Here is a 13,228-nt window from a genome sequence, read left to right on the forward strand (position 1 = left end):
TAACCTTAAATACATACTGTACATCTCAGTGTAGATTCATTGACTCTGCTCATGCACAGCTTGCAAACTGTCACAGAAAGCATCTAATCGGAGCTTTGAAGTTAAGTCTAGACTGTAAGTATTTGGACATATATACAATTTTGTTCAATTTTAAATAGAAAAATGGATAGTACAATAAAATGCTTATTTCAGGTTTATTTAGAGTAGGGTTACAAGCTGGTACACGGGGCAAACATCTTTTTATTGACTGGAAAATCATTCATATGGTTATGAAAACCCCTTTATGACTACAGCAAGTTCAGAATGCTCCCCAGGATGAAAGCGCATACGTTTCATTGTCAATGATCAAGATACGACTTCATGACCATAACCTGTAGTCTGCTGATGTCTATGGGTTGAAGACTTCAGACAGTCATTGACTACAAATATTAAATATGATGAATTTGTTAGACTTGATGTTCATCGGTCCAATTACTTTTGGACCTCGAACCTTTGGTCATTATGTGTTACAAGGGCTACGCCTCGCACACAGTTCTTTATATTGATGCAAACCTATTTAAATAAAAACTGAGACTTAGCACTTTATTTGTGTCGAAGAACACAAAAGTCCAACTGTCCAAATACTTGTTGTCTGGACTGTATATACACCTTTTTTTGTCCAGTTTTAAAGCACTTACCCATTGCTTCCACTGTTTTGGACTTTTTACATCTTTTCTTCTTCTGTGAGGGCCTCAGCACCAGGCTTTTTCCTGGACTCTGATCTACAACAGTAACAGACAAACATTGGCACCCGTTAGTTAGTGAAATCTCAGGTATAATGGATATTCAGGGTTCATTACTATCATACTATAATTTGTCAAAACGCAGGAGTTTTTGTAAATTTCATAATTAACACCATTTAACTCACCATCTACACCTGTACTCCCATCCTCACTGAGGGGCTCCAGTCTCCTTTTGGGGGAGAAGAGGTCAGAATCTCCATCTGAAAAACAAGAGCAAGCTAAAAGTGACACCTTATCCTATGCAGTGTATGAAAGAAGGACCCAGTAAAAGCATTTTAAAGCACTTACCCATTGCTTCCACTGTCTTGGACTTTTTACATCTTTTCTTCTTCTGTGAGGACCTCAGCACCAGGCTTTTTCCTGGACTCTGATCTACAACAGTAACAGACAAACATTGGCACCCGTTAGTTAGTGAAATCTCAGGTATAATGGATATTCAGGGTTCATTACTATCATACTATAATTTGTCAAAACGCAGGAGTTTTTATAAATTTCATAATTAACACCATTTAACTCACCATCTACACCTGAACTCCCATCTTTACTGAGGGGCTCCAGTCTCCTTTTGGGGGAGAAGAAGTCAGAACCTCCATCTGAAAAACAAGAGCAAGCTAAAAGTGACACCTTATCCTATGCAGTGTATGAAAGAAAGACCCAGTAAAAGCATTTAGCTGTATCTGCAAGGCGATAGAAATTATTGACATGTGAGTTTACACCAGTGGGTATGTACTGGTGTCACTTTTCAGGTCAATGTTTATACACACACACACACATATAATCAAATTCAACCGTTCTTTCCTGTAAAGTCTATTATGATGCCTGTAATATTCGGTTTTTGTTGACACTGTCATGGAGGTGTTAATTCAATCCTGTGTAGCACTGCGGTCATAGTTAGAGATAATGTACTGAACTGAGTTACATTTAGAGGTATTCCTAACATTCTGACCACCTCATGTATGTAAATATGGAGGACAAAAAATAGAAACACCTTTTTGATATAATGGAGTCCACTACAACACCACCTTTGATTATAATTTCAATAATAAGCATGTGAATTGACATATTTATGACTGTCAAAAATAAATTAGGGCAGGGCTGTTGTGTTGGACTGCTGTAGATTGTACAGGTGCAAGTAATAAAGGTGGATACTGAGTGTAGACTACGGCTGCAACCAACAATTATTTTCAATATTGATTCATCTGTCCCTTATTGTCAGAAAATAGTCAAAGACTTGAATTATAACACAAAGATATTCATTTTAAAATTATATAAAAGAGTAATTCTCACATTTGAGAATGTAGAACTAAGATAGGTAGAACTAACAAATCCATTGTTGGTTAGAAATTAAAGATTAATTAGTTTAATTGAAATAATAGTACAAATAAACAATTATTGCAGCTCTAATATAAACCGGTTTAAAATGCACTGCGCTTTTTTACTTTTAAAAACATACCTTCATCCACCTCGTTAACTTGTTTCCTTTCTCTCTGTGGGACACTCTCAGAAGTCGACGTGGGACATTTACCTATGAAAGATAACCACGGTCAGATATTAGTGCTCAGTATTCAACAATCTTAGTACAACGACTTATGTTAATTAAAAGAGTTTGTACAAATACTACTCTAGATCTACTCATGTGTCTGAACTGATAACCTTACACTTTTTTCACTATACCATGCAATCCCACAACAAGAGAAGTTACAAACCAAAGCTTTCCAAACATTTTCACAAAAAAAAAAATCCATTTAGTAATATATAACACAGTGACACTTTGCTAATTTTGTTTGGTCTTTTTAAACACTGACTGCATATATAAACATCACTGAAAAATTTAGTTCTAACGGACAATTAGTCAGAAAGTTACACACTAATGGTAGCAGTGAACGTAACCTGCACATAAGGTATAGCTATGAGTCTGTGGTTTTCCTGAAAATGTTTCTATTAATTATGATATCTGTAACCGTGCATACATACCACAGACAGAAGGATCAATTGTATCAAGGTTCTTTCCCTTGAAGGTGGAGGCGCCTTGTTCCATTGCAAATAGAAGCTTGCTTATCTTGGCAATTTGAAATGTTTTGTCTGTCTGTCTGTAAAAGTCACGGTGGACTCTGAGGTCATGCCCCATGAACCTTGCAACTTGTTCTAGCTCTTGTTCACTCAGATCCAGCAGTTGGCAGAGTGTGGCAACCTGTTTTCTTAATTTAGTTGACCTCAGGAGATCAGGGTTTTCTGCTCCGCTTTTCTCTGCATATTTTTGCAGACAGTCACACCCTCAGATAAAAGGCCATCATCACCGGGTCTTGCAAAGAGATAGGGATTTTCAGCAAGAACACCAGCTTCATCTCTCCTTTTAATCAACAAGTCTATGGACTCCCTCATTTTGTCGGTCAAGAAAACAGGTTCCTTTCTCCCTCTTTTTCCGCGTACTTCTATGAGAGTTAAACGCTTGCTCAGCTCTTTCTCCAGTGGTGACAGGGTTACATAAATGGCCTCGTTTATGGGATTTGTGCTTCCTTTCTTGTAGGCTTCAAGTGTCAAGCGTGATGCTTCCCCTTCACGTCGCTTGTTGAAGACGATGACCTGTGCTAGTACGGTCTCATTTAGTGTCTTGTATGCTGTTAAACTCAGCTGTTGCCTCAATTCCCCTCTTGCTTTGTCTTCTACCATCCTGAGATGATCCCTCAGCACAATCACATTTTTGGTGAGGGGATGTCCTCTTTTTATTCCATCTCTTTTTGGATAGTTTGGTGAGCACTGACAGAAACATTGTTTCTCCAGTTTCGTTCCAAAGGTTCCAAGAACTTTTTGCCTTCTTCTCTGCCTGATCATCATCATGCATAAGAGCCTGGCCAATCTGTACCTCTGCAGCTCCTTTAAGACAGAATCCAATTTTAACAGCTGTTGAAAGTTTCCCATACTCATTTTTGCATGGACTAAACTCGGTAAGCCGGTTTACTGCACTGACAACAAGCTGAAATTTTGATGGTGCACGTTTGTTGTCTTCTCTTTTTGTACAAGTTTTTACAGTCCCGGTTACAGTCACTTTATCTTTTTTGGTCCTCTTTTGTTCTTTATTTTGTATTTTTCGATACGTTTTTGTGTTCTTTTTTTTTTTCCCCAATGGTGATTTTGCCTACTTGCGGATCTCCATCTTCACTTGAACTTGTGTCTGTACCTTTGAACTCTTCTTTACGGGACAATTTCTTAGCTTTGCCTGGGCTTTTCAAATCTTCATCATCACTGGATGATGATGCATTCAGAGGTAGCTTGTAATCTGGGTCCAATCCGTGTGGCTGCATAATTCAGACCCAGAGGAATCACTTCCTGACTCCTCAAAGACACAGTCCAACTGTAAGTAAAAAGCATAATCATGAGAAAGACATCACATTCACTTTCAAGTCCAACTTTACAGAGCCATGCTACCATTATCTTGAAAATGGACTGTACCACTGAAATCATATTTAACACTTGAGAAAAAAAAATTCTGCCTTTTCCAAGTATTTGTTTGGAAAAGGCAGATGTCAAGCATACTGTTTTTGTTTAAAATCAGGATTTTTACTCGTGTTGAAAAAAAAGGCTTGTCACAGTTAGGGCTGGGGCGGTATGTATTTTTTTCTACCGCGGTTGAAAAGCAAGAAATTCCCGCGTTAGCGCGGTATACCCCATTACAAGAGTAGCGCAAGTTAGAGCGAGAATGGCAGGGTGCCTTAAGTCAGTGCCTGTGTGGTCGCACAAGGAGAGCAAGCGGTAACAGAGAGTAGAGTACCGCTGTGAGGAAAAGAGAGGAAAGATGATATAAAGTGAGTTAAAAGTGAACAATAAAACAACAAGCTAGTGCTTCACAAGACACGGTGGCTTTATCTGTTGTCAATACTGCCGGTAAAGTGAATGGAGTTACCCCCAAAAAAAACATTGGCTTTTAACTTACATGTTGCAGCCCGAGTGCAGCCCGTCTAGCAGCTGAGCAGACAGAGAGCCCAGAGGGCGACTCGGTCACTCGGCAGTTTGCTCTCTCTACCGATATAAGCCGCTCTGTTTTAGGCTACGAAACGTGCATGCAGGCTGAAATTCAACGTGTCTACCTCAGCTCAGAATGGAGAAATGGCTTTACCTTTCATACCATAATACATGGTATGGAACATTGTGCTCCGCAACTCGTGAAAGGTCGGATTTGCTCCATCTTTTGATGATAACTTTTGTTTAGAAAACCTTGAATCCATGTAACACACAATGTTATCAGATACAATCCATGTCATTAGACACAATGTGCAGTAGGGGTCGGGGAAAAAAAAACATCGATACAGTATAGTATCGCAATATTTTCCATGGCAATACTGTATCAATACAGAGACGCCAAGTATCGATCTTTTATGATAAATGTGTTGGTCGGTTTGTCAGCTTGACTTTCTCATTTTGCAGCAATAAAATTGAAGTGAGATGAACAAACAGAGAAATTTATCTTTTTAGATAAAACGTTGACAAAGTTTCCTTTTGGGGACATAATTTAAAATTGGGAAAAATCTGAAGTTGGAAAAAAGGTCATAAATTGCAATATATCACAGAATATTGCAGTATGTTTAATAATATCGTATCGTGACACAAGTATCGTGAGGATATCGTATCGTGAGGCCTCTGGGGATTCCCACCCCTAACGTGCAGGCCAATGTTTGTTTTTGCGGTGATGACGGTGACGAGCTCAGACCCGCGGTAGGCGTCACGCAACCGCGGTAATGCGGTAACCGTTCCAGCCCTAGACACAGTCAGAAGACGTAAGAAAATATCATGCCAAAACATTAGCTACGAGTGTACGACTAACTTCCTTCAACCACAGTCAGAAGACAAACCTCACTAAACACCATCAACACTTAAACAATGGGTTTTCAGAACTGTAAATAAGCTACATAAAAATATAATAAGCCTGCTATTTTTATTTAGTATTAATTCATCTAGCACAGTGAAACTGCTCTATAATTGAATTCATTTGGCTGTACGAATAAGTGCCATAAAACTATCCCCTCAAATATTACCATGAAATTGACTTATGACCTCCTATTGTTTAAAACTTGAGCTGACATTTTCACAAATCCCCACCATAATGTATCTGAAAATCTCCAGAGAAGACATGACATTGATCCTTTCACCTTGCAGTTTTGTGATCCAGTGTTAGGGTTACTTGGACATTACAGTCATTTATGATGTTGTATATAAGTGGTGATGGGTGCTGAGGGTTTTCCAGAAAATAGTAATACTAGCGTAAATAATAATAGGGCTAAGAAACTTAAGTATATTGCAATTCAATGTGCTACAATTAGATAAGAAAACCATTCTCAGTGCATATTTGTGCATATTAATCTTTTATTTCTATACTTTTACTTTATGTACCACATTTATAATATCACAAATACCCACAAATTAAAATATTAACTGCCTTCATTCATACGTCTGTGAGTACAGAATGAGCAGCCTAACCCTAACCTATGATTCCAGAGTCTTTTAACATTGAATTAAACTATTACCAACTGTTCTATTGAAAAGTCTACATCAGGATAGAATAAAGATTTTATAAATGCACATACCTGTGTTTTTCTCACAGCCATCAACTTCTGGACCTAAAACCAAAAAGAAGATTGAAAACTTTACAAACAAGCCATGAGAGCACAGCTACAGCTACTTTGGATTCAAAATAAAAACAGACTGTTAAGCATTAACTGCAGTGTAGTTTCTAAAGTGTACCTCTCTGCTGTAGTGTCTTACAACTACATTTGAACTCAAGTATTTTACAATTGAGACTAAACTTTGCTGCCACAATAGTTGCATTACACCCCCCCACAAATATCAGTGACATCCCCAAAATCTCATTAAGATATTAACGACTATAGCATGTTTTAGCACGTAAAAACATTGTGGGCCGTTATTTTCCATAACTATCCTAAGGCCATCTGGGCCCTTGATCAAGCATTTGTGTGTTTTTAATCATTACTTTATTAGCCTAACTGGGTGGGGAGAAAGCTATGCCATAATCAGAAATTTTACCTATATTTAGTCCAAAGAAAGACAGGAAAATTAACTTTGAGCAAGTTTGGAGGAAAGTCAGAGGTATGGAACGGTTTTGAACAAGTTGTGGACAGTGACAACATATGTGTCGGCTTTGTCGAGTGCATTAAGGCCGGTTACACACTGGATGTGTTGCGTGAGCTTGACAGCTGCGTGGCGTGTCCATTTATATTTCGGCTCCCACGTTAACAAGTTAGAGCTTACACACTGCCTGCGTGAGACGCACATCTCGGGTGCGGCTTGAGCTCGCGGCTCAAGCCGCATGCTAGAAATAGAACCAACGCCTATTTTTCACGCAAGCGTGTTGGAAGCATTTCCAGCAACATAGAATAGGAAAATATGTTTTATGTAATTTAGACACAAATACATATTAATAAATGACATGATGATTGAAAGCCTCTAGGTTTTGATATAAATGCAAATATATAAATGTAATTTAAAAAAAAAAAATATATTTTCTAATATTGCATCTGTTAATACAGAACGAAGAATTCTGTAGCCTTTTTGCCGTCAATACTGCAGGCGTTGTCTTTGCTGTAATCGGATCAGAATATATTTATGTTTATGGAAAACACCCATGTGTCCGGGCGTGGCGTGGCGTCTGCGTGGCGTTTTCACGTCTTTTCACACCAGAAGCGTGTCTGACGCGGCTGGCTGCTGCTGCTGCTGCTGCTGCTGCTGCTGGCCTTGTCTGGACATGGATGTTTCCCATTGATAGGATGAAATACCATGTTAAACACAAATATATACTGATGTGATTATTGACGGCAAAATAAACTACAGAATATTTTGTTCTGTATTAACAGGTTCAATATTAGAAAAATTTTTTTATTAATTTTTTATATATATATATTATATATATATATATATATATATATATTTAAATCAAAACCTAGAGGCTTTCAAACATCAACATGTCATTTATTAATATGCATTAGTGTCTAAATGACATACAAACATCTTTCCTATTCTATTTGGCCTGGAAACGCTTCCAACACGCTGGCGTCTCACGTGAAAAATAGGCGTCGGTTCTATTTCTAGCATGCATGGCTCGAGCCGCATCTGAGCAGTGTCACTTCGGCAGTGTGTAAGCTCTAACCTGTTAACATGGGAGCTGAAATATAAACGGACACGCCACGCAGCTGACACGCTCACGCCACGCAGACAGTGTGTAACCGGCCTAAGTGCAGCGCGCTGCTCGCATATGGCAGCAAATAAAACGGGGAATTGGACAATGAACAGACACATGAAGCAGGCTGCAGAAAAGACGATAGTCAGCCTTCAATGCTCACTTTTGTTACTTCTCCAAGCCTGAGGGAGAAGCCCTCACAGAGAAATGAGTTTTTTTTTTACATTTCTTCATTCGGATCCATTTGCGATCCATTCAAACAAACAACGCAGTTTACATGCTTCACTCTTGTTGCATTATTCATTAAGATCATTCTAAACAGATTTCTGTAGTTCAAACAAGTCTGAATTGTAGTAGACAACGTCAGTTATAACGACCCACGTATTAAAAAAAGTGTCGGCTTTAAATCGGGCTCGGCGGTGCTCGGACACAACGTGCACGGGCTCACTGCAATGTTGTTAAAAAAAAACTAATACAACTCAAAACTAATATATGTTCACATAGTTATACAAAAAGTCACTGCCTGACGATGAAGTTAGTAGTTACAATTTACTACAACTGGCAACTCCATTCTGCAATAAAAAGTCTAAATGTGCCGAAATAATTTTGCACAAACCACATTAACTGACGAGTGGAAGCTAAAAATAAGAGTTCATAAAATCTTACCTGCACAGAAACAGTTTAAAAGTAGTCTTTTCTTTAGTTGAGTCGCTCCAATCTTTTAAAAGGTAGCTTCTGCTGTATCTTCTCGTTCAGCTCTGAGATTCAACTGCACGCTGCAGGTGGGGGGGAAGGGCAGCTGCCTGTGAGAGCAGGTCACCTGCAGGTCACCTGCTCTCTGCAGTGTGTATGGCAGAGAGCGGGGGCGGCCCTCCCTCTGATGGGCCATTAATTAAGTGAGCAGCAGCAGTCAAGAGAACCTCACAATATTCACCTCTGACTCTCAGGCCTGTTTTATAGTCTGCAGGGTTGGAAATCACACAAGATTCACAACTATCACTGCAAAATAAGAACTTTAACATTAAAGTTTTGCTCTTAAAAGTCAATTTTAACCATATCATTGTATGTATATCAGTGGTTGAAGAAGTACTCAGACATTTTACTTAGTAATAAAGTAATATCTCATTATACAATGAGATATTACTTTATAATATCTTACTTTTAAATATAATCATATTATAATGACTTCCCGTCTAATGCTCCTCCTGTCTCATGCCTGAGCTCTGAGCTTCAGCTCTAGTCTGCAGGTGGGGGGAAGGGCAGCTTTCTGCAGAGAGCTCTCTGCTGCAGTGTGTGGCAAAGAGCAATATTCTGCTGTTCACCTCTGACTCAGGCCTGTTTTACAGGTTGCAGGGTTGGAAATCACACAAGATTCACAACTATCACTACAGTTCTACTGTAGTACTACTGCAAAATAAGAAATGTAACATTAAAATTTCGCTCTTAAAAGTAAAGTTTAACCATATATATTATTGTATGTACCAAATATCAGTGGTTGAAGAAGTACTCAGACCTTTTACTTAAGTAAAAGAGTAATATCTCATTGTATAAATAGTTACAAGTAAATATATATTCAGAATTTTACCTCAGTAAAAAAAAAGTATTAGCACTGAATATGCTTACAGTCTGAAAAGTATTCACAATGCAACATGGCAAATTTTTGAATAATTATGTTATTGTATTATAATTATTGAAGGATCAATTTGTTCATCTCTATAATGTTGCAACTGGTAAAGGTGGACTTAATTTTATATACTTTACATGGGGTTGAGCTTAATTGTCCCTTGGCCTAATCTATACTAGTATATCATCATTTATTCACTGATTATAGTAAATAAAGGTTGATCCCTTATAATTGTTGTAGAGTTTAAGCACAAAGTACCGGAATGGTAATTACCTCAAAACTGTACTTAAGTAGAATACATGAGTAAATGTGTGGTTATTTTCCATCGCTGAACACACAGGGGCCAAACCTTAGAAGTTTAGTTAAAATGAAATAAGAATGAATGAACAGCTTGTAGTTTGTATGTCTAACCCATTTTTCATCCTTTTAATTTAAATTTCTCTCCGTTCAATGTCTATTTATCAATTTATTCATTTTTATAGTATACAATCCCAAGAACAAGCTGCAGGTGCCATCAGGGTATAATGAGATGCAATGAGGCCAGAGCCTCTACACTTATGTTAACACTTTACCCTTAAAGTGTCCAACATTAAGGCCGGTTACACACTGGCTGCGTGGCGTGAGCGTGTCTGTTCCGAGGCGTGTCAGTTTATATTTCGGCTCCCATGGTAACAGGTTAGAGTGTGTACACTGCCTGCATGACACGCGAGGCTCGAGCTGCGCCGAAAACGCGTGCCTGCTAGAAATAAAACCGACGCCTATTTTTCACGCAAGCGTGTTGGAAGAGTTTCCAGACAAAATAGAATAGGAAAAGATGTTTATATTTCGTTTAGACACGAATGCATATTAATAAATGACATATTCATGGTTGAAAGTCTCGAGGTTTGGACATAAATGCACATATATAAATGTCATTTAAAAAAAAAAATCAATTTTGTAATATTGCACTTGTCAATACAGAACAAAATATTCTGGAGCCTATTTTGCCGAAAATACTGCCGACGTTGTCTTTGCTGTAATCAGATCAGTATATATTTATATTTATGGGAAACATCCACGTGTCCAGACAAGGCTAGCAGCAGCAGCGCTGCGTCAGACACCTTTCTGGTGTGGAAAGACATAGAAAACGCCACGCAACTAACACACAACTGAAACGCCATGCTCACGCCAAGCAGTCAGTGTGTAACCGGCCTATTGTACCAGGCAGAAAGTGGCCAAGCTCTCTGAGTGCAGGTCACCTGCTCTCTGCAGTGTGTATGGCAGAGAGCGGGGGACGGCCCCTCCTCCTGATGGGCCATTAATTAAGTGGGAGCTGCAGCAGAGGAGAGAACCTCACAATATTTTGCTGTTCACCTCCGACTCTCAGGCCTGTTTTACAGGTTGCAGGGTTGGAAATCACACAAGATTCACAACTATCGCTACAGTTCTACTGTAGTACTACTGCAAAATAAACAGCAACACTGAATGATAAAGCTGTGGAGGAGGCTCAGTGTCTGCACAGGATGTGAGAGGGAGGCCTGCTAGTCTGTCCCACTCAGTTAACTCACCAGGAACACCATATAGGACACTGATAATTCTCTGTGGAGGCAAACATGTCAGCCACTGGCTGTCCAAAGTGATGCCACAATTAACTGTCCAAATACTGGAGCTGCCACTTGCTTCAGTAGCCCCTAACCATCAGACCTATTGCTCTGGCGACAGTGCTGTCTCCATGCATTCATATAATGTGAGCAGGGACAGCAAACAGTTTGGGGACAACTGAGGCGAAGGTAGTCATTTTCTGTAAGGATAAATAATATGTCTATTCTTATACTTTTGTCACTGTATCCTACAGGAGGGTGCATCATTCATATCTCAAATTATATTAACTTAAGTTGTGCAAGTGTAGAAGAACAATAGCTAATTGAACTATGGAAGAAAATGAGATGCACTTCAAATCTGTACTCTGCAGATATAAGGCCGTATACTTTTGATTAAAGCATTTAGTACCAGATAAACCAGACTAAGAGTCTACAGCAGCTCTAAGAGGCTGTACTATGAGAGGTAGAGCAAGGTAACATCTGTACCTGTACAGATGAAAATCAGCCTCTTGGCTAACTCTTGTGCATTTATACCAGTGTTTATTAATCACCACTGTTCCTGTTAAATAAACCAATAAATACACATACATGCTAACATCAGCATGCTAAAATGCTCACAATGACAAGGATAACATGCTGATGTTTACCAGGTTTAATGTTTACGGTTTTAGCTCTCTTAGTTTAGCATGTTAGCATGCTAATTAGCACTACCAGCAGCAAATACAACTGAGGCTGATGGGAATGTAATTTTGAAAATACTTTGTCATAAACCAACAAAAGTATTGGACAAATCAAAACCATGAAACGTATGTCATTAGATGAAGAGTCTGATAATTACAATAGTTACTACAGTTCATCCTCTATAATCTCTAAACTAGCTCACATTAAGTGGTGTTGTGATGAAATATAATTTTCTAGTTTTTAGTTGCAGTTTGATTCCCAGTAAGTCAAAGGCCTAAAGAAATGTTTAGGCCTTCATTTGAAACTAAGTCTCTAGGATTTAATTTATTTATGTCAATAGATATTATTATTTAAATATGATGGAAATAGTTTAACACAGTTTGCATTATTTATGTCTCACAGCATGCATATACCCCAGAATAGTTAAATCAGCAATAAAAAAATGTCTGTATTAATATTTAGAAAATCATACGCTTCCAGTTGAAATAAATATTCTCTTATTATTAGATATTACACATGTTGATATAGTTTAACAGATATAAATAAAATGTTTTTGATAACCTTGGCAAATAGCCACTACATTCAAATTCAGCCAATCAAATGCTTCTATATGCGCACAGTTTGTTTTTGTTTGTTACTTACTTACTAATTTAATCTGTGGATATATCTACATTGTAACTTGTACTTTGAGTCCCACTTGCTTATTACCTGGTTTACTGTTAAATGCAGACAAATCAACAGCAGTGTCATGTGTTTTTGTTTCACTTTGGTCATCCTTGGGCTCCCTGTGGTCCTAAATTCTTCTAATCCTGGTCCAATCCTTACAGTTACCTTTAATATTAATTTCTTACACTGTATTTAGTATAATAAACACTTCTGTTGGTCATTGGCCAAATGTAGATTAGTAAAACAAGGCCTGAAACCAGAGTAGTTTAGGTGCAATAAATGTGTGTTTGGCAGAGTAGCTTGGGTGCAGTAACTGTGTGAAGCTGTGGGGGCGCCTGTGCCAGAGTAGCTTGGGTGCAGTAACTGTGTGAAGCTGTGGGGCGCCTGTGCCAGAGTAGCTTGGGTGCAGTAACTGTGTGAAGCTGAAGGGGCGCCTGACTGAAAAAATGCTCAGATGCAGTACACGTGTGTGTGTAACATAGGGGGGTGACAGAGCAAAAGTGTGATGAAGAAAATGTACACACACCAATTTCTACTTGAAATTTCTCATTTTACTATTTTTCTGAGGACCTCTCTGAAACTTTGAGAAAAGCATAAAAACAGCCTCTGAGGCCATTACAGTGAAAATAAAGTGAGGACCGGCCTAAATGTCCTCACTTTGTAAAAGGTCCTCACTCCAAAGGTCTAAAACTCATGCTTGGCCTCACAA

General features: G+C 38.5%; 1 protein-coding gene and 2 long non-coding RNA genes across 3 annotated transcripts in view; 1 reads left to right on the forward strand and 2 right to left on the reverse strand.

Annotated features, from left to right (window-relative positions):
• LOC114545988 (uncharacterized) overlaps nt 1-2,443 on the reverse strand; it is a 2,565-nt gene extending 122 nt beyond the window's left edge. Inside the window, exons 1-3 of the long non-coding RNA XR_003690966.1 lie at nt 2,236-2,443; nt 908-982; nt 678-761 (exon numbers count right to left, since the gene is read on the reverse strand). This is a non-coding gene — a long non-coding RNA (uncharacterized LOC114545988). The remainder of the gene's footprint in view (nt 1-677; nt 762-907; nt 983-2,235) is intronic.
• The window catches only part of ccdc171 (coiled-coil domain containing 171), a 311,435-nt gene that overhangs the window by 12,391 nt on the left and 285,816 nt on the right, over nt 1-13,228 (forward strand). The gene's annotated exons all lie outside the window — the stretch shown is intronic.
• On the reverse strand, nt 4,073-8,782 carry LOC114545989 (uncharacterized). Its single transcript, XR_003690967.1, has 3 exons — nt 8,635-8,782; nt 6,362-6,394; nt 4,073-4,134 (listed from the first exon to the last, which is right to left on the reverse strand). It is a non-coding gene; the product is annotated as an uncharacterized LOC114545989 (long non-coding RNA).

This window comes from Perca flavescens, chromosome 19, assembly GCF_004354835.1.
Source record: "Perca flavescens isolate YP-PL-M2 chromosome 19, PFLA_1.0, whole genome shotgun sequence".
NCBI classification, from domain to species: Eukaryota; Metazoa; Chordata; class Actinopteri; order Perciformes; family Percidae; genus Perca; species Perca flavescens.